Genomic DNA, 23456 nt, shown 5'->3' with positions numbered 1-23456 from the left:
ACCGGTTAAACACTAAGGAAATCCAAGTAATTGCTCTAACAACTGAAGACACAGCGATGAGAAAAACTCTGCTCCAGTTCTTACTGTAGTATTTTTCTCTCCAATTCCATTAAGAACGGAGGGATCTCCAACTTCCTGTTTTATTCACTGAAACATGACAGAAAAATTTCATACCGAGTGCCAGCCTTTTTCCTTTTCTAGCAACCCACTTTATCTTGGAGAGAACCGGCTTGCGGGAATTACACATTAGTGAGGCAGAAGAGTTTTGGGAGAGGTCCAGAGTACAACGGGAGCTGATCCGAAGAACGCTTGCAGGGCTGCGGGCAGGAAACAAACCTGGCAGCATCTCAGCTACCGCTGGCAGCGCTGAGCGCTTCTCAGGGGCAGCTGGGGGTGCGTGCAGCCCCGGCCTGGGCGAGCTGCTCCTTGAGTCCTGCTGGTCTCCTGGGGGTCATCAGGGGAAAAACCGGCATCATAAATAAATAAATAAATAATCAGAAAAACAGCTAGCAGCTCAATCACAAAAAAGGGCCGTTCAAGGACTCCGGCCTGCCATTTCCACAGCACACAGTGCTGTTAGCTTCGTCTGCCACCAGGGGGAAATGCCAAACAAGTGAAAAAAGTTAGAGCAGAATAATAATGATGAGGAATAAAATTAGAGGAAAAAAAAACCAGCAAAAAGTTAAGAAGAAGAAATAATCCTCCCTCTACCCTCTTCCCCCCTCACACTACACATTTCAGGAGCTCAGGGAGGAAAAAGCTCTGTCCAACAGCACAGCTTTTAGGGAAGCAGCAGTGAAAGTGCTAAAACATTAAACAAGCATTAACCAGAAGCACCAGCAAGCAACAGCTAACTCTCAGTCTCAGTGTCAGCACTGTGACTGCAAATCAATTAAAGTTTTCTTAGAGTTGGCATTCTGATGAAGAGCAAAGTTTCAAGATTACAAAACTTAGAGAACAGAGATAAAAGAACATGAATTTTTAAAGGACCATCCAACAAGAACGTGTGAATTAATTTATTTAAAGTGAATACATATTTTATAGAAAAAAATCTCTCTGCTTTTCAGAAGACTTATTACATTTATATGGAATCCCGAGAGCCTGGACTTTTTTTGTTGCCGTCGAAGAGATTTCAGAACAGCAGGGGTCCCATTAGACACCCTGTTTTTCTTCTACCTTATAAATATCGCCTGTACACCATTTCCATGGTTACAAAGTATAGTGAAAACTACTTAAAGGGGATATCAGTTATGGGAATAAATCACTATTAAACATAGTTTGATAAACGGCAACTTGCGTGCAACAGGAAACAGGCAATTATACATGGCATTTTAAAATTAAGGAACAGAAAACTGAAATGGGAAAACGTGCTCAACAAAGAAGTTTAGCACACATTTACAGGGTAAGAAAGAGAAGAGCTCCGCTATCACAAGGATTTGGAGTTTAAAGCATCACAGGATGAGAATCACAAGGAGCAACAGGGAGACTCTCAGCAGCAGATTGATGGAGATTAGCTACACAAGCTTCTACTGATGTTACCCTACCACAAATATCAGACAGAAGCTAGGTACATAAGCTATAAGAAGCAAACAGTCAAAATTCAGATGCATTGTGATTAGCGATTATATGGCAGGGTACCTCACAGCAACAGATAATCTCTTACACTTCCATATTTATAGAACGGTTTCAAAATCAGATACTGTACTTTCGGTAAAGCTCCTCTCAGTGTGCCCCTGAAGCCTGCTAACAGACTGATTCTTCAAGGATGCATGAAGAAAGATTAAACCTCTTGATGTATACTGTTAGTCTAAGTAAATCCCAGTCCTACTTAGAGTTTATGGGCCATCCTTCAGTTTCTCCACTTTCATTTCACTTACGCTGCAGCTGGCACACTTCCCCACGCAACTGACCTATCTGCCCTGCTCTCCCTCCCTCACACTGCTCCAGCTGCAAAGTCCCTCCTTTCTAGAGGCAGGGAGGGTGTCACACTGCAGGAAGCAAAACGAGTCACCGACAGGTCTGGCAAGGGGCAGAAATGAGACCACCTTCTTCCTTCCTTCAGCAGCTGCAAGTCCTATCCTGTGTACACCAAGTAAGAAACCACACCTTGTTGCTTTTGCTTTTGTTTTTAGCTGCTGCAATCAGAAGTCATCTTTCACTTTCTCCACCTTGTCACAAGTATGGCTGGCAAGTTTATTTTTGATGATCCAGTGACATAAACCTGTTCTTTTCACTCTGAGCCCAGACAATCTACAGGATGACTCAGAAAAGAGGTATTTGAATCTTGCTATCTCATTGAGCCATCATCACTATCATCACTAGAGCACTGAAGAGAACAATTCCTTCGCTGTTTATTTTCTGCTAACAGATTGTGTAAAAGGGTCACTGAGAAAACAAATTATTTTAGATATATTTGCATACAACCTGTAAACTTTTTGCTGTGGGTCAACTTTCAAATCAATATGCTGGAACAAGTATACGTCCAGACATCCTGTCTGCCACAGTTCTTAAGAGAAGTTGACCTGTAACTGTTAGCTTATTTTTAATGCATATACTATATCTTGTATGTATAGAACAGCTGCATAAACTTGAAATTTCGCTCCTAGTGTACATTTGCGTGTTCTATATTTAATGACATCATAAAGTACTTGAATACAGAAGCTCTTTTTCTCTTTTGTAGAATTTGTGTTTTAACAGGAAGCAAGACAGCTCAAACTAAGAAGCCACACATGAATTCTTACCTTAAGCCACAGATCGCTCTGGATCTAGTATGTCACAGGCAGCTGAATAATTATCATGAGACAATATAAAAATGATTTGTTAGTGAACAGATGTTCACATGACAAAAATATCTAACTGTTTGAGGGGACTGTTAACGGGGAACCGTTTGTTCCCTGTTCTCAAAGTCTGAAGGCAGATCAAGATGAAAAAGGTAATGTTTCTCACCTTCTAGAAGAGATTTTTTTTTTCTAGAAGAAATATCACAAATTCACTTTCACACAGTTCTCCACTAAAAGCCTCAGACTTCTGTTGGGCGCTCTGAGCTCTGTGAAAGGCAGCGAGGACCCCCTGCTGTTATCAGAAAGTTCTATTTTCCCTATTCCTGAATAAATACAACACCTGTTTTAAGCACAGCCAGCTAATATTTACTAAAACCCATTCTCATTCTGCATTTGATTTTGATGTGCTTTTTAATTCAGGCTTATTTTATTTCAGCAGCCATTCTTTCATTATAACACGTTATCATGCTGATATTCCTGATGTCTCGAGCACAGAGACTCACTAAGGAAAGAACTAGCTTAAGATCCTCCCACAGCAAAAGAGATATGCTCTGTGTACGTATTAAAGAAAATAAACAGCGTTAAGCTTTTTGTAAGTTTCTGGTTTAGCGTACTGAGAAATTATTACCGAGCACTTAAAGACATCACCTTTCACAAAACAAAGAGCACACGTCTTATAAGCCTACATAAAAAGACAGCAAACAGAACCAGGCAACGCATGCTTGTTTCTGACTCCAGGCTGAAGGGAATATGGAAAGCTCCTTTCTCTCCCCCTCCATCCCACAATAACAGCATGAGTGAGAAGGGCCGTTACCGCATCCTCGGAGCAGCTGCTGGTGCTCAGCACACAGGCTGTAGGCGCTCCCAGCGCAGCACAGGCACAGAACAAGCACTGCCTTCCTGCAGCCTCAGACACAGCTGTCACCAGGCCTACGGCCGCTCGGCCCGCACCGCTGCCTGCAGGCCCCGGGCTGCCCCTTCACCCTGCTTCCCTCGCAGGCCGTTCCAGCACCAGCGCTTCTGCTCTGATTTCTGGAACTGTAGTGCCCATAGTGGAAACAAATAAATAAAATAGAGGGAATTAGCTGGTTACTGTGTGAGGCTTGGCCCTCACTCCTGCTCTTTACCACAGCTGCTTCCCGCAGCCTGCGAGCCGCCTATGGCTGCTGCTGTTTGATCCCCGAGCACACCAGGACCGCCCGCCGGGCTGCCTTGCTGCTCCTGCAGCACACCTTTGTGGGGAGAAATCCCCTCTGCCAGCTCCATTCCTGCCCGCTCCCCAGCACTCACATTTCCCCACTCTCTAAAGATGCACAACACAGGCTCAGCGCTGGTTTAATATCCACGGATTTCTCTCTCCTCCAACACCAATTCCTCACCCTCCTGTTTATTTTCCTACAAAGCTATTAAATGAAAAGCGCAATTAAGTGGTGGCCCGAGTACCTCAAGTGTTCTCTTACAGAGAACTCAATTTCTCTGTCAGGTTAATCCCATTCTGACAACTACTTTAAGCCTTTTACTTCCCCTAATTCATCATTTTTCTTCTCGTAGGATTCCTTATCTATCTTTAGCTCGGCAAAGCCCAGGTTTGGGTGGAGGGAGTTTTGTCATCCAGGAAAGACTGAGATTAAAAAAACATTTTCCTAATATCTTTACCCCAAATGACGTTTTGGGTAAAGCACTGGATTCAACAGTCTCACAAGACTCGCACAAAGCTACTGAGGAAACACAACAGCATAAGCCAGGGTACAGACCAAGCCTTACAATTCAGCTTCAACTGGTAACATCCTGGAGGTCAGACAGACATTGGCATACAACAACAGTGAAAAACTCTCAGCACAATTGAAGAACACCGAGTCTTGTGTGTTTCTGTATCTGCCACCATTTCATCTGAATACTGGAGGTTTAAACAAAAATGGTTTCACTACACTCTTTCTTCTCCCAGAAAAACAAACAAACAAAACAAAGCAGACCAAAAAAACCAACACACAACCACACAACAGCTTGTTCCTTCCAGGGAACAACCCACAGCAATCAAAAAAAAAAAAAAGTAACAAAAACCCAAAGATTTCCCAGGCAGCCCAGAGTACACACAACTTTTTTGCTTAATATATAATTATTTGGACAGTGATTTACTCACTCAGTGTAACAGAAACCCCGATATATTTAATGCACAGAACATTTATATCAGTCCTCCTAAAGAGCTCATAATTAAACAACATGCAACACAAAAACAGAAAAGCAAGAACAAGTTTATGTACGCATCCTGGGAAAACCTATTCTTTCTTCCCCCTTGGAAGTTTGTCAATTGACCTCAAAATCCAAGCAGCTCTTTCCTCCCTCTACCCTGTCCAATATACCACAACTGCGTTGCAAAGTCTGCTTTTTCCCTCCTCTTCCAAGAAACACCTGCCCTAGGAGGAAGGAGAGCATGAAGATATCACTCTCCACACCCTTTTTTCTGCCCCTTCTGTTGCAAGAAAAATATACATCCTTGTACCAGGCAGGAGGTGTCTTAAGTTCCCAAAACAAACATGGCATTTTTAAGAATGCTAAAACAAGAGGCAATTAACGCCTCGGAAGTTGCTCCTAGTGAGTAATAGTCCCTATTGCCATTTTAACCTGCGCTAAATGGCATATTTTCATATCATCTATTGGAGAAACATTAAGAATTCCAATTATTTCAGCCCTTTCTATTTTCTCTAGTTGCATTAAGAAGCACAGAATATCTGGCACTGGTTCTGTGGGGGAAGTGGCTTGTATGTCATCCTTTCATATACACTTCAAGCTCCAGCCCTGGAAGAAGGCAGAATGCTAAGAAGTACTTTTTTTCCCCTTCCCCTTAAAGAGACTAGGATGGTGTTTTCAGTGAACAGACAAAAGGGCTCTGGCTCAGCAGTAGCATGTGTTGCTAGTTTCAGAACCCAGTTCATTAGAACAGCCTCTGTCGAGATGCTCACAGCATTTCATCTTCTAAATAAAAACACTCTGTTAATAGTAATACCTGGCTTACAGTAACAGAAGGATTAATTCCTGGTTCCATATGTTTCTAGCAGTGTCTGAAGTTCACTAATACAACAAATAATGGTTTGCTGAGGCAGAAACCCAAGCAAGCTTCAGCTGCTTAGATTACAAAAACAACAGAAAAATATCACTTAGGTTTCCCATTCATAAACATCTAAAAATCATGAGTTCTACTTTTTCAAAAGTTGTATATAAGTTCTTACACAAGCAGGCAAGATACCAATCATTTTTATGAATTGAACTTTCTGCAGCTATTAGCTTCCCACTGCACTCACGCAGTATACTACAAACTGTTCAAATTCCACAGCAGATTAATACTAACCTACCAAAAAATCTTCCCACAACTTGCCAAGCATTGCAAGTACACATCCATACAACAGCACAAACTGCTATGAGCTTCTGACTATAATACTGTAAGATTGCAATTCAAATTACTAAATGCACAAATTGAAAGAAGCTGAGAGGGGGTTGACTCCTCCAACAATAATCTAATAAACCACTTTGATGTCTACAAATGTGTACAGTGCTGTGGGACTGCGAGCAAGGCTGAAGGATGCAATTTTCCTGCAGCGGAGAAAGTGTTACAGCGTGAATGTTGCATCTGCATGTTCATACACAAAGCATCAGTCATCTTGCCCTCCAGCTAGCAGTCTTCCGGACACAAGTATCTGTCACAGCCCTTCTTCCTGCTCCTCAGACACGTTAAGAAAGGACACACATACTACACTGTCAGCCTAACTACAACATCCCCAGCCAATTCCTATAGCAGCAGGAGGAAAGTGAATTCACATTTAGAAACACAGTAATCAAAGAAGCATTACTTTCCAGAAATATTTCTTCTCCGAAAATGTCTGCTCACACACTTCACAAAAAATTTGACTCCTTAATACAAAAATACCCCCCAGAAATCACACTGGGGTGTTTTAGCTAAACAAGGATTAAACCCATGAGATTTAAAACCTGATATTCACCTGACAGCCAAACTGCTTTAAAACCAATAATATTCCCTATTCAAGATCAATGTTGAGTGAGCGAGAAGTTTGGGCTTTAAAATCAGAGTTTCAGATAAAGCTACAAAAATCCTACTGATACAACTATAGGAGAGACAGGCAGTGGATTCTTGATGCTTATTCAAAAAATAAACTTATAATAATAAACCATCATCACCATCAAAAGCTGATCATAACAAAAACATGACAGACTGAGTTAAAAATACAAGACAATGAAGAAAGAACTGAAAAAGAGATGCAGGGATGACGCTACCTACAGGAAGTGATGCAAGTCATGACACTAAGCTTACAAAGCAATAGCCATTAAAACTATGGTGCAAAGAAATCCCATCTCTAGAGAATGCTGTCTCCTAGGTGTTGATTGGAGAATATAGCAGGCTGAGACTTAATGATACAAAGCTCCTGGATATCCAACTTCAAAACAAAGGAAAACGGGCACTGCAATACATACATCTGGACCAGCAGAAAGTTCCTACATCACACGTTGCATCTAAAAGGGAAAGGCAAGCTAATGTGTACACTTCACATCACCTTAAAGCAAAACCCATGAGGGTACCTTCTCCTCCTAAAGAATATACTAAAAGACTGTGAACAGAACACTGAACAGTCATACAGCAGGGAAGGCACCATAGCAAGGATCACACTAAGCCTGTGAGCATTTGTGACTAATCTGGCAAAAGCAGAGGGTGAGGGCATTATGACAATTCCCATTACTGCACAAAGTTAGAATGAAAGAAAAACTTCAGAGTTATAGCAGATCTGATGATACCAAATAATTTATTTTGTCATTTTATTATCCTGCATTGACAAGTACAAAGTAACAGAGGGAAAAAATAACCCTAGCTATAAATACACAAGGAGCCTTAACTACACTCTACTACTCAGGAGAAAGATCTTGAGATTGTTGCAAGCAAAGTTCAGCTCCCAGCAGGAAAAAGTCAGGAAAAAAAAAAATCTCAGCATTTATGAAAAACACAGCTAAGAACAAAACAGGGAACAATTCGCTGTGATGCGAGTTATCTGTAGCTCTGGACACTCCACCTCAAAACAGAGTTACAATGGCATGGAGAGGAACAACAACTGGAGGGCACGTTGATGAGTGGGACTGGCTACCTCAACATCAACCAACCCCACACACAGAAACGTGGTAAAACTGCCTGGAGCTTGCTGCTGTGGAGCACTGGGAGCAACAAATATAAATGAGTTCAACAAGCCATCAAGTTCACCTATAATTAGTTTGAAGTTGCTGTTCTCACTGTAGCTACCCAAACACAGTTTCCATCTCAGGCAGTGGCTGAACAAGTGTCTGTCACAAATTTACTCCGTTAATATTTCAGCAGCTGACAGCCTTCCTCCGTTTCCTATGCTGTTCAGTCAGCTGCTGCTGCTGGCCGCTGATAAAGGCAAGATCCTGGATGAGATGGACATTTGGTCCTCTGCAGCATGTTAGTTCTTACATATAATCACATTGAGCAGCCGTACCAGCGTGTCTTGGGTTGCTTTGGAGGTTGGTTCTTTTGGTAAATAAACCAGGCTATAATTCAAGCACGTAACACTGAAAACAGAAATTGCAACCTCTGAAGCAGAAACCAAACTGTTTTATGCCTAGTGCGTGATATAATGCATCAGTAAAAGACATAAAAAAGCCACATCCTTGAATATATATATATATTATTATTTTTTATTACGTAGTCCATTTTACTGATAAATCTCCTAGAAACCCCTCACTAACCAGGATGTCAGCCCAAGGAGATTCAGGCAGTTAGTCCCTTAACGAAGGAGGGCCCAGAAAGCCAGAACGCAGCACTAAACAAACCATGGACTGTTGCTAGAAAAATTGCCAGGACCCTTTTAAGGCTGGCAGCGATTTGGCCTCTTCCCAGCTGACTGAAGATCTCCTGAACCAATGGATTCCAAGGGAACATGTAGATGAATGCCTGACTCCTCTCCAAGAAAACAAAACTTGCCGAAGTCATCAGTCCTGCCTGACCCTGGAGCAGGACTGGATGCTCTCTTTTTTAATACAGAAATCCAGCTAAAGGAAACGCATCACCCCAAGCTGAGGCCCAGGACAAATACTGAATAGCATTCTGATAGAAAGTACCACAAATTCTGCTAGAAAGCACTGCCTAAACAATTTGGGGAACGTCTGCCTTCTCATCACTGTCAGCCTCCTCCTCTTCCGACAGATGAGCTTCAGAAGATAGCCAAGCTGAGAGCCATGCAGGATAAACAAGCAGGTCTCAGTCTGCAAAGCTTGCCACAGAACTTCCATTTTCTAGAGCCCAAATTACTAAGGGTCTGGAAAACAAAGCAAGCGTCCCATATATGCCACCTCTGAGTATTGCTGCAGGCAGCAAGATGAAGATGGATGTGCCCAATAAGCTTATCATCTTTATCCGGAACAAGCAAGTATCACGTAAAAAAAAAAACACATAAGAAAAAACAGAAGCTTTGTGATCAGTTTCACAAAGACACAAACAATGCCTGAATAAAATTACTGCTCAGCTACACCAGTGAGAGCTGATCACGATTCAGTTTACATGAAAGATTTCTTTAGGTCATGCAAAAACATAAAATAAAAGCTGCTCTATGGTGTGATTTTATTTTACATAGTGGGTAGTACCATTCTATTTAAATAACCTTCTGCTAATGGGACCACAAGTTGGGTTGTTTTTTTTTTTTTTGTTTGCTTCCATTTGGTTTTGCTTTTTGTTTGTTTTCTTCAGGGAGCGAGGGTTGTTACCTCAGCCAGTAATGGCACTGGAGCTGGTCCTGCTGTGAAGGAGGAATCAGCAGAATAATGCCCTTGTCATCCCAAAGATCATTTGCGCCAACTACACAGACAACAAGCAGCACTACAAACCAACAACTCAAACAAACTGCCTCTCTTATTTGTAGTTGGGAACCTCACATTTACTAGATGTTCTTGTACTTTGCATTGTCATGGGCTGAACATTTCAGGTGGCATTTCTGGCATCCCCAAGAGAACTGAAGGAGGATTTAATCATAGCATGTGTTTGTACTGAACTTATTCACATTTTGGTGCTTCCACTGATAATTCATGGGACAAAACCTCTCTCCTCCAACCCATCAGTAAAGACTGTCACAGATGCATGATCTGTCTTCCAGATGCAGAACCTGCATGAGTAACTTTTCTTCTGAATTGTCCCATCCCTCACCGAGCACCGAAAAAGGTGTAAGAGTTCCCAGTAGTATCAAGCAAACTCCCAAATGTCCTGAATAATAAAAATAAACATTTATCCTCTAGCTCTCCTCCTAAGTTCAAGGTCAGGTGATACTACTTCAACTACTATTTAGGAACATCCAGTTGATTCTGATCTACTCCAGAATACAGGTGATAATTTTAAGGCATCTTCTCTTCCCACATGAGGCTGTTTGGAGACAAAGGAAGAAGTGGACAACTGTATGGATGACTTACGCCCATGTGCTGCCATTCCAAGCAATTGGTCCTGGCCACGATGCAAACTGACCTTTCCACCCTTATACTGTTCTCACGTTGTTCTACTTCACATTTCTCTGAGGCATGCACACAAAGCAGGCTGCTTTCTTTGGCAACACTGAGAACAAGAACTCAAAGCCTTCTCTCCGTAAAAATACAGTACCAGCTAACACAAACCCTTCAGATCTCAGGCCTTTAATGTCAAGGCAATATCACTGAAGATTATTTTGGAAACATTATTTCATTAAGCAGTGCTGATGTCAATGGGATTAACTGCACATAAATTAACTGAAGCAGTGTGCCAGTCACTAAACCGTTAACACAAGAAGATACTCTGAGAAGTTTCAATTTACAACTCAGGAGATCAGCAAAAACAAAGAATTTACTTCACAGAATTCACATTGTACAGTAATGAATGAGACATAGCAGTTACTCAAGTTGCCTTGTATTCGGCCTTGAAACTGTCTCCACAGTTACAGAGTTGAGATGTCACAACATAAAAACACTTCAGTAAGAGACTACTAAAACAGTTTACTGCTGAACATCAACCCAAGGCTTATGCAGAACCAGCGCCTCAAAATACAAACGACTAACAAGACATTAGAAGAGCACACGTCAGAGTTCCTGTGCTCTAGAAATACCATCAGATGCTGGCAGATACCACAAGCAATACGGCTTACATGAAATTTAGAGTCATACCTGGAGATGCTACAGAATAAGAGACACGAATTTGAATAATCATTACTCAACACCACACCAGAGCCTAACGCTATGGATAGTCACTGAATCAATCCCATGAAGTCTGAAACACCAGATTCACACCTTCCAGCGAGCTGCTTTACACTAGGTACTGAGGTATATAACAAAAAGGGAGCCGGATCTCTCACGTTTGCATTGGAATATGAGCAGCACCAGAAGAGTCAGTGGAAGCAACGCTGGACCCAGCAGCTGGGACACATGCTGAAATCTGAGCATTACCAACGTTGCTGATTCTCCACTCGGAAAAGTGGGTTGTCCAGATTCATGGAGCAAGATACCTGACTCTCAGCAGCGCTCACATGGGACAGCTGGAGAATTCTGCTCACATCAGCTACGTACTGAATAGTTTACCAAGCAGCTAAGACTTCAACACTGATGAAGCTGGTTTTTTGCTGTGCATTGAACTGCTTCATGCAACTGACTAAGTTAAATCCTTTGTCCCAGACTCATAAAACATGATACAGAAACATAGTGATATTATTATGCACTGGAGATGACAGAAGCATTCACACACTGATCATAGACAAAGTGCATTCTGGAGATGTTTCGGTTCAGTAAATGTAAGTACTAACCTTAACTCCGACCCTCTGGGTGCATTAAGAATATGTAACAGTATCTGTAGAAACATAACCACACTTGCATGGGAATTTAGCACCAAAAAATTGCAATTTTACTATAGCATAAGGGAGAGCCAGAAAGGGGGACCAATAAATAAATAAATAAATAAAAATCCAGGAGCAACAACCACCACCACCTTTTGATATTTTTTCAAGCCCTGCAGAACTTAACTCTGGCCTCTTTCTGGGCAGCGGGCCTTATCTATGCAACTCCACACTCCCATAGGATTTCAAATTCTCATCTATTAATCATAATCTCCCCTATGCACCATAAGGTCTCCATTTCTTATTCAAACACCTACTTTTCCTTCAATCCAAGATAACCGAATATGAGAATATATCCCAAACTTCAAAAACAAAAGTACCTTCCATATTTTGTATGATCTGTTCTATGAGAGTCTCATCTCCTCTGGGACAAGCATTGCTTATTTGTACACCACCCCATACATGATCAGTAGATTGCCTTTAAGCTTGTTTCTGTTTGTGCTGCAGCAACAGTCAGGACTTGAAGGAAGTGGGCAGTTTCCTGAATTAACGCAAGAGGGAAGGCCTCTGCTTCTGGGTGAAAGCCTTCAACAAACACATAGCAAAGCAGAATAAATGAACTCATTTCTGCCTCAGCTTCTAATCTGAAACACAGCAATGATAATATTCACCAGACTGACCTGTTATCTTTCAAGTGAAGCAGATTCTCAAATAACGACAGGCACACCTATACTCCAGTGAATAAACTGTGCTGATTCACAACAACGGATTGCCTGGGCCAAATACCATGCAGTATTAACAAGTCAACAGGAAGCACTCCAAAATTATTACACTGATGTGCTCTCATCTTCCTTCCCTTATGTTCCAGTCAGCTGACACTCTTGCTGCTCCCTGTACATACTACAGGCACAGGTATCAAATCTTGCCTCCCCTTTCCCTTTTACGTTCTCCATTCTCACCCCTTAGAAGCCTTCAGTTTTTTCTTCCCTTCATAAGCTCACAAATGGGAACTGTAGCATTTGGAGAATGGTATTTGTAGCTGGGGTAGTCACACTCAGTGTGGGAGTACTGAAAGTAGTCGCTAATCTGAAAGGAAGAATTCAAGTCACCATACACTTAATGGAAGTTCTTTTCTTCTCAAAACCATGATTATTCAATATAAGTAAAAAGATTTACATAGTAGATCATGTAAACATAGCACAGAATCCCTGTCAATCTAACATGAAATCACGTAAGTACAAAATTAGTGTTTAATGGAAAAAAAGCTGAGTACAAGACTCCCATAGAGTGAAAGTAGACTCCTGCTACATGAAAAAGTGTCCAAGGTATGGCTTTACTGTTACTCACACTGACTGCCACGGTTTTTTAAACTGATTGTTTCCTTGGAGTTGGAATGCTATAACGCAGTTGTATCCATTTTTATAGATAAATCCCAATGCTGATGAAGAATGAAAGTGTTTCACAAAACATGGCATGATTGCACCTTCCAAGTTAAAGGATCAGCAGTCTGAAGTAGTCAATCATCCCTCTCTCTCATGTGATTTTTGCTGTCATAGAGCCAGGATCCATCCCCGCAGGGTTTCACCCAGGGCAGAAGGCACTAACGTCCTGCTGAGGGACAACCCTCTTTCGGATCCCTTCACATCAGCATCACTACAACCTAAACCTGCTCTCCTGCTGGCATCCTCTGGTTCCACAGACATGAGAGCCCCACTGCAATGCTGTCCTAGGGGATGGGAGACAGCAGCCACATGGCAAGAGGGCACACAGCCAGATGAGGCCAAACAGCACAGGGTACTGAACTAATGCTGCGTGTACCACAGCAGCACCAAGAGCCTCCAACTCTGTGATGCCAAGACTGACACTTGCAATGTTCATGTTCACAGAACTACTGTGCTATCAGTGCAGTGACCATTCTTACTGCAACTTATTTGAACTAATTCTTTTCTATAAAATTTAATGCCCAGATTTTTAATAGTCCTACTTCTGGGCTGGAAAAGATGTTTAAACACATTTGTCTCCACACACATAAGAATTCTTACGTGCTCCTTTCATTACCTCATCCTCACATAGTGCTCTTCCTGCTGTTTTAAGGGTTTTTGTTTGTTAAATCCCATAGGGGAAAAAAAAAACAAAACCTCAGAACCTCAGCTTCTCTCTATTTAGACTCTGGTCATTACACAATGGGGGGGCGAGGGGGGAGGTGTGGAAGCCATATGAGGACCAGAAACATATGTGAAAGCTTATTGCATGACGTCAAGCCCCTTCTAACACAACCTCTGATCCCCAAGAAGACCATATGAGTCTGGACTCATATGATTACAGCATCAAAAGCAACACAGAAAAAAAAAAAAAAAAAAAAAATCAAACAACACAAGGGAAGTTTCATAGCTTAAAACAAATTTCACATGCAAAGCAGCAAAATTGTAGGGAAAAATGCATGGATAGTATTTTATCACCTTTCCCATATTATGCAAGAATTCCTGGGGAAGTCACAGGAGTCTGACAGACCTGAGAGAAAATAAAGACTTGCCTCATGTGTAATACCTTTCCACACACACAAAGCAGGGATTTAACAGATACCCGTCAACTTCCTTAGTAAAAGTTTTCAAAAGCTTTTGAGCAAGTCAGCTAACAGGAGCAATGCTGTAATCATCCACTATATCAAAAATTTACTCAGCATATAGGAAACCAATAGTCTGGGACAAAACCAAGAGGCAGAGGAGGCAGATTAAGTTAGAAAAGAGAAAACAGAAAGGAGGTCCAAACTTCTGAGGAATCAGACATGCTTATCTTACACCAGGAAGGAGCAAATCTAAGATCAGTCTTCCCACTCATGCAGTTCTGTAGCAATGACAACAGCAATCCAAAACAACAACTTGCGGTGCTTGCATTAATTAGCACAGGCACAGATCTGCACTGAACTAATCAACCTCACAGCTTAGTGCTCATCCAGTCAGGGACCAGCCCAGAGCGTGCACTTAGATGGAACAGACCAACAGCATTACATTTTGACTGGCTGCAAAATTTGCAGCTCATCATCACAGGAACAGACACGTGATTCAGTTAAGCACAGCACAACCTATTAGAGCTCTGCACCAATAGCCAGGCAGCCAAGTATCATTCCTGCAAGAAGTAAGCTGGGAGAAAACACTGCAAGTACACTGCAAGCTTGAAGTCTAGAAGAAATTGACATCCAGTGTTAAGAATTCACAATAATTACGAGAAGGGGGAGATTTCCACGTGTACTTAAAGCCTGAAGTTCAAAGAAAAAGCAAAGCTGGTGAAACATATCAAAGCAGGCAGGCAATGGAAACAGACTGATTCTGAAATAAGTCTCATGGTGATAAATCCAGCCATTTCGGCAGGATTTTCTGATAATGCAGAATAAGAGGTATGATGGGATTCACCTTTGGGAGAGGGAAAAGAATTGCAGCTGGCTCAGAGCTATCTCGTGCCCAGAAACAGCAAAAACTGTTCTAGTCCTTCCCAGTGTATTCCTGACCAGAACAGAATCTGAAAGGGTAGCAAAGGAAGCTCGGGTTGCCACATCCTTTCCACTCAGAGTCACTGACAAGAGCATCCTTAACACAGCAAATTCATACTGCACATGCAACAAGATTTACACGATAAAGAGTTTATCAGAGACAATTATTGTAAGCTAAGCCCTGATCCAAACTAGCAAAAGTTTCATTGTTAGCACAGGCCATCCTTCTACAAAGTTATGAAAAAGGTTTCTTAGAGGTATAGGGTTTGGGTTTTTTTTGTTTTTTTTTTGTTTTTTTTTTTTTGAGTGCCTTCTGTTGTTGTTTGGTTTTAATTATTTTTAAAATCCATCACACATTAGGTTATGCAAATTTAAGACCGATCACCTCAACTGGAGCAGTTTTTGTCATACTGGCAAAAAAGAAGAGACAGAGACAAATCCTTGGACGTGTCAAGGACTAATTTCTGGCTTTCATGTAAAATTTTGTTGTGTTAGCACATTAAGCAAAAGCTCTGAATAAATACATTCCACGTTCTTACAAAGCTTTACAGGAACTCAGTATTAGTCACTTTTTTAAAGGAACAGCAAAGACACAGGCACACAAAGTAACTGGTGTGAGATCCAAGGGCCAGCAGCAACATCAGAAACAGAAGCCAGATTCTTCAAACCCTCTTAGGGGCTGCAGACCTTTACAACTACCTTTGGAGGGGGGAGGAAATGAAGTCACCCGTGGCACTCCTGATCCAAAAGCAGACTTCCTATCGACTTCAACAGGGCCTGAATTCCCTCCAAGATCAGGACGCATTTGCTCTTATGAGATAAGAGATACTTACAGAGGAGTTGCTCTGTAAAGCTACGCACCAAATCCTTTTGTACATCCCTATTACCCATATTCCTTATCTCGAATACCCTGATACAGCATCGTTACAAGGGGCACTGTCACAGGCTCTGCACAGAGGGTACTACGTCCTTGAAGGACAAGATTCATCACCGTTCCACTACATAGGGATTTATCTCAGTTTCTTCTTCTGCCAGTTGCGTGGTTCCAATTGGTGAAGGGATTTTCATCCTTGCACTGCAACAATAACAACGTTCTAATTATGTCAATACACCAATAGTAACTATTTAGCTAACTGTGTGACCTGCCAGCAGCTTGCTCTCCATCGGCTGCGAATCCTTAAAGAAAACTAAAGTTGCCCTCAGCAAACATTATTAACCGTCACAGCACACGCAAGGTTTTAGGTATGGATTTCACTTATTTCTATCTGTTTTAAACAGAGGTGTCAGCAAAGTACAACCCATACAACCCATCAGTGCTGACAAAATACATCCCCAGCCTCGAAGAAGCTATCAGTACCTAAATATCTGTCACATTTAAAATTTGTACAGGTGAAGGAGAAAACAGCTTTTTTTTTGTCAACTTTCTTTTTTCGCACGACTACAAAGGAAATATACGCTCTAAATTCATATTGAGTGGAATTTCATGGAGAAGAATTCTGCCATGCAGACCTAGATATAAGCTAGTTATGGTGGACGCACAGAAACTACTTCCAATTGTAGACGTTTGGAGGTCCTGATCGCAATACTACTGATCTTAGACATACAGACTTACGCACAGCTTAAAGTAAAACACAAACCAACTTTTACAGGACTGGAGCTCTAATTAAACTCTTCAAAAACATCAAAAAGGCTCATTTGGTATTGCTTGGCACTTAATGATAAGCCTTATTCGGTTATTATTTCCCACAAACTTCAGAACTAATAAATTGACCTAATAAATTGGGATCAAGAGTTAAAGCTAAGCACTTGTTTACTTCAAAATTAAGACAACTGCAGTATCCAAGACTTGGCACACAAGACTACAGCAAATACTAAGCTTGCTACAGGCCTAACAATTGAAATCACATTAACGTCCACATTAACAGCAAGTCCTACTCAACAGAAGTCAACGTGAAAACAAGTAATTCTTACGGATACAAAACAACAACAACAAAAAAAACCCAACAAACCACCTTTCAGAAAAAGTTCCTATTCCTCTATCTCCTTTCCAGAAACGCTTTGCTTTCTTCGATGCAAGCTCCACATGAATCCAAGCTCAATGGCCAGAGCTGAAGCGTGGTGTGACAAGAGCACTGGCCGCAATGTGCTTCTGGCCTCAACTGCCAACACAGGAACCGGGGATTCTGTGTGTCCGTGGTGACAACAGTGATGTCACTAACTGCCATGGCAGGAAAGCAGCACACCTCCCTGTGCCCTCATGGTTTCAGTTGAAGCAGCCGCACAGTGAAGTCAGGTTTCGCCAGGCAAAGAGCTGCTCACATGTCCTCTCCCTGTGTCAGAATCCACTGTAAGCACCAGGCAGCACTTCAGGAGGAACAAGGCACCAGTAGCACAGAGGGGAGCCGCTTCCTGCCACGTTTCCATCCACAACATTACCTTGAAATTTCCAGAAGATCAAACACTGTACTTGCAATCACAGATGAGACAAGAGATTCATGCAATTACTTATGTACTCTTTGTATAAAAACACACGTGCAGCTGGAGGACTGACTTCATCACTTGCTTTTCCCTAAAGATACCACTTGACTAGAAGCCGACTCATGGATAAATGTATGTGCTGCTGCACAGCAGCAGCAGCCGGCAGTACTGATAGGGATTGCTCACGGCAGCAACGATTCAGTTTCTAGGATTTATAGCATATTTCACCTGTCACCCTACGCCTCAAGCTCCTGCATGTGCAAACTACAAGTCCCAAGATGCAGCAGTGCATCACTACCCAGACAAGCCTGCAGATAACATCAGAGCACGGCACACTGGGGGCTGTAGTTTGCACAAACAGTGCTCAGCAGAGATCCCAGCTGTAGGCCATATTGCACACCTCTGCGGGCAAGAACACACGCACCGCACAGGGATGGGGAGCCAGCAGCTACCACTCACAGGCTGGAGCTGTTAAGGAGACAAAGACTTCAGTATAAACACGTCAGCTATCTGACAATTGAGAAATCAGCAATTTAGCTACTTTCAAGGATGCAGAACAGAGTATGGCTTTTTAATCTCACTGCACGTAGAGATGTTACATTTTTTTTCCAGGACTGCTATGTTTTTAGTGCTAAAGCCTGTTTTCAAAGAGCGCTCTTCTGAATATCAATAGGAAAAGTACGTTTGGTGAGGGGCACATTCTTCCTGTCCAGAATTTAGTCAGCTGGAAAGAGATGCTCTCTTCCTCCATTTCTGAGCCGTGCTGAAGCAGAAGCTCACGTCTCTTCCAAGAAGCAGCCGAGCTTAGCTGCACGCTAAATAGCTGCATCTCAGCGTAGGCCTCAGAGAAGAATACGTTGTACTTCAGCAAAGGGAAGGGCAGCTCCCCCTACCAGTCTGCTCTAAGAAGGTTTCAGTGAGGAAGGAAACAACCAGCGCTCAAAATGAACAAGTCTTCCTTGTTGTTTTCTTCCTCTTTCTCCTCCCGATTTTTCTTATTGTTAAGAAACAGGAACATGCCCCTGTAATTCCATCTCTAAGGATCAGTACATTTCACCAGCCTATGTGGAAGAGCGGTCCGTGCAGCGCTGTCAGCTAGCGAGCAGGAGCACAGCACCCAGGGAAACAGGCAGAGGGCCCCGTGCTGCAGCGAGGGGAAGGCAGCATCCCCGTCACCTGACGGACGTCCTAGCGCATCGCCCCCATAGGCAAAAGGCCTCAGAAGCATCTGAGGGTTTAGTCAATACAGTGATACTGTCCATAGGCCAAAGACAGCTGTTGCCATAGTTACTATCAGTCAGCTTAACAGAAAATAATTATTGCGATTACTCAGAAGTTTCGCTAAAACAATTTAAATCTTGACTCGGATACCACTGGAGCTCTCCCATTAACTACCTGCAGCCTGTGGGACACACGCATTACCTGCGGTGGGACGGCAGGCTTGGAGGGGAGCACGGGAAGGAATGGACGTTCGTAGCACTGACAGCAAACGTCACGCAGGCACAGACACAGCCAGCAGCCTGACCACAGCCCTCCGCTAGGTGCGAGTCCCCCTCCTGCAGGCCCAAGGCCAGACAGGCTCAGGCCACCTCAGAGGCCCCAACCTGCCCTCCAGCACGTCCCCCTCCACGTCTCCGTGATCCCATTCACGAAAATGCACTGGCTGTGTTTTCAAAACATATTTCTAATTACACACGCAACGGTACAGCCCATCGTTTTAAGAGGCAACCAGCACAAGTGAACTTGCTAACACCGCCTTTTGTCCTAGGAGCACGGTGCTGTCAGGGAAGGGCAGCAGCCGGAAGACGCGCGTTTTAAGGCATCAGGCATTAAAATAGAAGCGGCGTGAACACGGCCTACGAGACAGCTCACACTAAGCAGAGCCTCGCTCCTTATGTACCACACAGAAATGCATTCCACCGCTAACAGCAAGCGGCAGGCTGGGGTGATGTTTGCTTTCTGGTGGGGTTTTTGGGTCTTTCTTTTTTTTTTTTTTTTTTGCAGGATGCTCTGAGCACACAATCTGTAATCAAAGAGCGAGCGTTTGCAGCGACAATGAACAAGAAACCTCAGGTAAGAAGGAGCGTTCAATAGGTCAAACCACCTCGGCACAGAGCTTTTAAGGCACAGGGTACTTCATAATTCCTATGGAGATATTAAAGTGATGTAAACAGCACAATACAAAACAAGTTCTGCAGAGAAACCTAGACCAAGGAGCGCATTTTTTTCCCTCAAAAGCCCAGGACGATCAAAGTCTTAAAACAAAAGGGTCGGTGGCAAAGTTGCAGCTTTGTTAGGGAGCAGGCACAGCACTCAGCCCAGTCCAAAGGAACGCATCTTTCTGAGCTTTCTACAGATTTAAAGATTATTTTGAAGACAGGTGAGCGCAACTATAAAGCCTGATTGTTACACAAGCACGCCTTTCCTCAGTGCTAAATACATTTCTAAAAATAACTGACTTCTTTGTACATTTTGCAGCCATCTATACCCACACTTGGCACCCCGCTTCTGCTAAGTTGTAACATAAAAGCAGAGTCAAGCAACTTAAAAACATACTTTACCAATTTTAAGAGTAAGGAAGGTGCAAGAACCATGCATTATTTACAGCTCAGAAACACACAGGTTCTGTGGGATTTTTTTTTTTTTTTCCCTGTTTGCAATGAGATTGTATTTGTAATAAGAAAAAAAACACAAAGTTTCCCCCCAGCTGTAAATAAACTTCTTTTTTTGCCTGCATAAGGCATCTCTCTATCACCAGCACAAGCCAGACATCAGTGTTGTGCTGTGCTGAACATGAAATATTAATGTAGGATACCTATAAAAACTATCCTTCAGCTCACCCTCTACTTGCAGATACATACCTAACCTCCCTCCCCAGCAGCACCCCGCACCCCCTGTGCACTGCCCCACCTTCCCAGCACACAGCTTGCTCCTAAGTAACCTTTGTGTAGTTAAAATACATCAGAAGCAGGATGTGAGCTGCTTTCTGGCACAGAATAATTGAACAAGGGCAATTCATGAACATGCAGGAACCAGGCCTTTGTGGAGCCTTATACTTCTAGCACACAGCTACGCATGTGACCGCACAGTTGTGAGCATAAAGGGTGAAGGGGACAGTAAAGAAATACTGTTACAAGCTTGATAATAGGTTTTTAGCACTGCCCTTTTGCATGAGGAGCCTCTCCTAAAGGCCAGGCTGTGGAACAGCTCGCATTGCCCACAATGCCCCCTTCAAAAAGCAAAGCCCTACCAGGCTGTGAAGGCCTTTCTGGATGATTTTAAACAAAACCAAGAAGCAACAAAACTGAAACAACAGTAAAAAGGTTAAGGCACCAACATATGTTCCTCACGTGACGTTCATCTTGAGTTTCTGTAAGCGCACGCCAAGCGCCCCTAACGTAAGAAACAAGATAGTCCTTCAAGGTCTGTGCAGACAGTGTGGAGCTGAAAGAGAAATCTCCCTTATAAACAAATCCCAATAGGATCGGTCCACTTCGCTGCATAAGCTTCACCCTGCCTCTACAAAGTGCTAAGGAACTGAGAGGCTACACCACGTTCATATGCAATCATGACCATTATAAACAAACTGCACCAACAGCCTCGGCTATAGCCGCGCTCACTATTGCAGTGCTCCAGCTGCACTCCCAATTTCTGAAGCACTACTAAAATACTTATTTTCCCAGGAGAAAAAAAAAAAAAGCTTAAAAAGTTCTTATCAGCTGCACAGATCCGGTCGGAGGATTTTTTTTTATTAGAATTTCTACAGCAAAGTTGAACAAGGCGCACAAGCAAAAGCTCATCTCTAAAAACAGTGCCAAGTTGCAGAAAGAACTCTTTAGGCCCAATGAGTTGAAGCACAGCTGAAGCCGAGCAGCCTCAAGTGAAGAGAGCTTCACAAAACCTAAACCAAAGGCAGAGATCTTACTGTTGGAGTTCGAAAAATACATCCGTATTTTTCTTTGAACTGCAGAAAATTCACAGCTCCCTTCTTTTTCTCTATTTAAGTTCTCTGAAGGGAAGTTTTCTATTTTCATTCCCTAGAGGAAGAAAACAACCCTCCCCCTCCGATGCCTCCTCCTACCTCACAACAAATCCAGACCACGACGCACAAAAAGAGCAGAGATTAAAAGCTTCCAGATAGAAATCTTCAGATGAATAATAGCAACATAATCCCAAAGAAAAAAAAAATACATATATTCCTTGATGTGGCACTCTGAATTACAGCCCACAGGCACCGCCAAGGCCCCTCCCCAACCCGACCCCAGTTCCAAGCTGCCTGCTCAGCATGGCCAGACACCGGGGGCAGGGTGGGCAGCAGGTGCTGAGTGAGCACCTTCCAGCTGCTGGGCAAGCGGCTCTCCAGGCCTCCGAGGGGCGTCCCATACACAGCACAGAATCCAGACACTGCTTAATGCTCACTATCAGCCCAAACTTCTGGATGATAAGAACTACCAGACAACAATCTAATGTTTCTACCACAGTTAGGCTGAAAAGTTTAAAAACATGTAGAAGAACCATCTATTTTTTTTCCCCCCCAAACACAGATTTAAAGGTTCGTTTACTCAGCGACAGAATTCCTTATTAAAAACAGTAATTAAAAAAAAAACAAACCTTCAAAGAAATAGTTCCATTGAACTGTCACGCAACATGCCAGATGCAAACAGAATCCTCAAACCCTGTGATCTTTCTACTAATGCGTGGTAACTAACTTCTCCAGCTAACATGTGTGGTTCTAAGAACTTCTTGATTGTTTAAGAGCCGGGTCTTACTAGGAACTTAGTGTCAATGTTTGGATACAAACTATAGAGTTATATGCACAGACATCAACAAACTTAACATAGAAGTTTCAGCGTTACATGTTAACTGGGTAAAGGCATCAGAGTCCTAGTTTTCCAAGGCTTTCAGAAGAAGGCTTCTACCTGCACCAGTTAAGTTCCAAACAAGCTTCTTCCCATCAAAGCCCGGCACTTCCCTGCTCCATAGCACACCGGCAGGCACAGAGGAAACCAATGACAGAAGCGAGACTACCCAGGCGTCCTCCTTGTTACAGGCAAGCACAGCCACAAGGGAGAAACAAAAAGTAAACAGACAGCTCCGGCCCTTATTTCTGACACCCGAGGACGCACAGCTAAGGATGACAAGCCCCAGTTACCTCCTGCGGTGCACACGGGTGTCCGCCCCCTGCCCTGACAGCAGGCAGCAGCAGCTCCAGCAAAGATAACACCACGGGCCCAGGTGTGTGCCTGCCCCTATCCGGCATCCCGTGCAGCCCTCCGGCACGCAGGTGCTGCGCCAGGGGCCTGTCCATGCAGCCCCCCATAGCAGAGAAAAGTTGATGGTGGAGCTGGCACTCGGGCCCAAACAGCACGCAGGGGGAAGGAGGGGAGCAGGGAGGGACGCGTGCCTCTCCGCAGGTCTGCGGGCAGTCACCGTTACACGCGATTAAAAAGTGGGAACAGGTGTAGCAGATACCATAGTTTGATAGCCGAACAAAGAATATAACAGCACGTGACCGAAATGCGATGACATTTGTTCACCAATCGAAAACAAAAGCCACTCTCCAATGGCACTCTTTCCTCCACCCCCAAGAATTAGGAACTTGGAAACCTCTCCATATTGAAGCTCATCTTCTCCCGGCCTCATTTTTTGACACTTGAGAAGAAGTTGAAGGGAGAACCTCACGCACCCGGCCGCCCCAAACCCACCCCGAGCCCAGGTGCGCCGTCCCGCCCCGGCACCACGGAACTGCGGCCGCGGAGCGGCTCGCCCGACGGCGGAGCTCCGAATAATAGAGAGAAAGGGAAGAAAAACAACAACGGGGAAAAAGGAAAACACCACCACGGAGACGAGCGA

General features: G+C 43.3%; 1 protein-coding gene across 10 annotated transcripts in view; it reads right to left on the bottom strand.

Annotated features, from left to right (window-relative positions):
- The window catches only part of PHF21A (PHD finger protein 21A), a 121013-nt gene that overhangs the window by 96455 nt on the left and 1102 nt on the right, over positions 1 to 23456 (bottom strand). Inside the window, exon 1 of one of the 10 annotated variants that reach the window (XM_031593482.2) lies at positions 17138 to 23271. The exons of the other annotated variants lie outside the window; for them this stretch is intronic. The gene's annotated coding sequence lies outside the window, so the exon portion shown is untranslated. Of the gene's footprint in view, positions 1 to 17137; positions 23272 to 23456 lie in introns of those variants that run through there. 10 annotated transcript variants of the gene reach the window in all.

Source organism: Phasianus colchicus, chromosome 5 (assembly GCF_987193195.1).
Source record: "Phasianus colchicus chromosome 5, bPhaCol1.hap1.1, whole genome shotgun sequence".
NCBI lineage: Eukaryota > Metazoa > Chordata > Aves > Galliformes > Phasianidae > Phasianus > Phasianus colchicus.
This window is presented reverse-complemented; position numbering and strand designations above follow the sequence as displayed.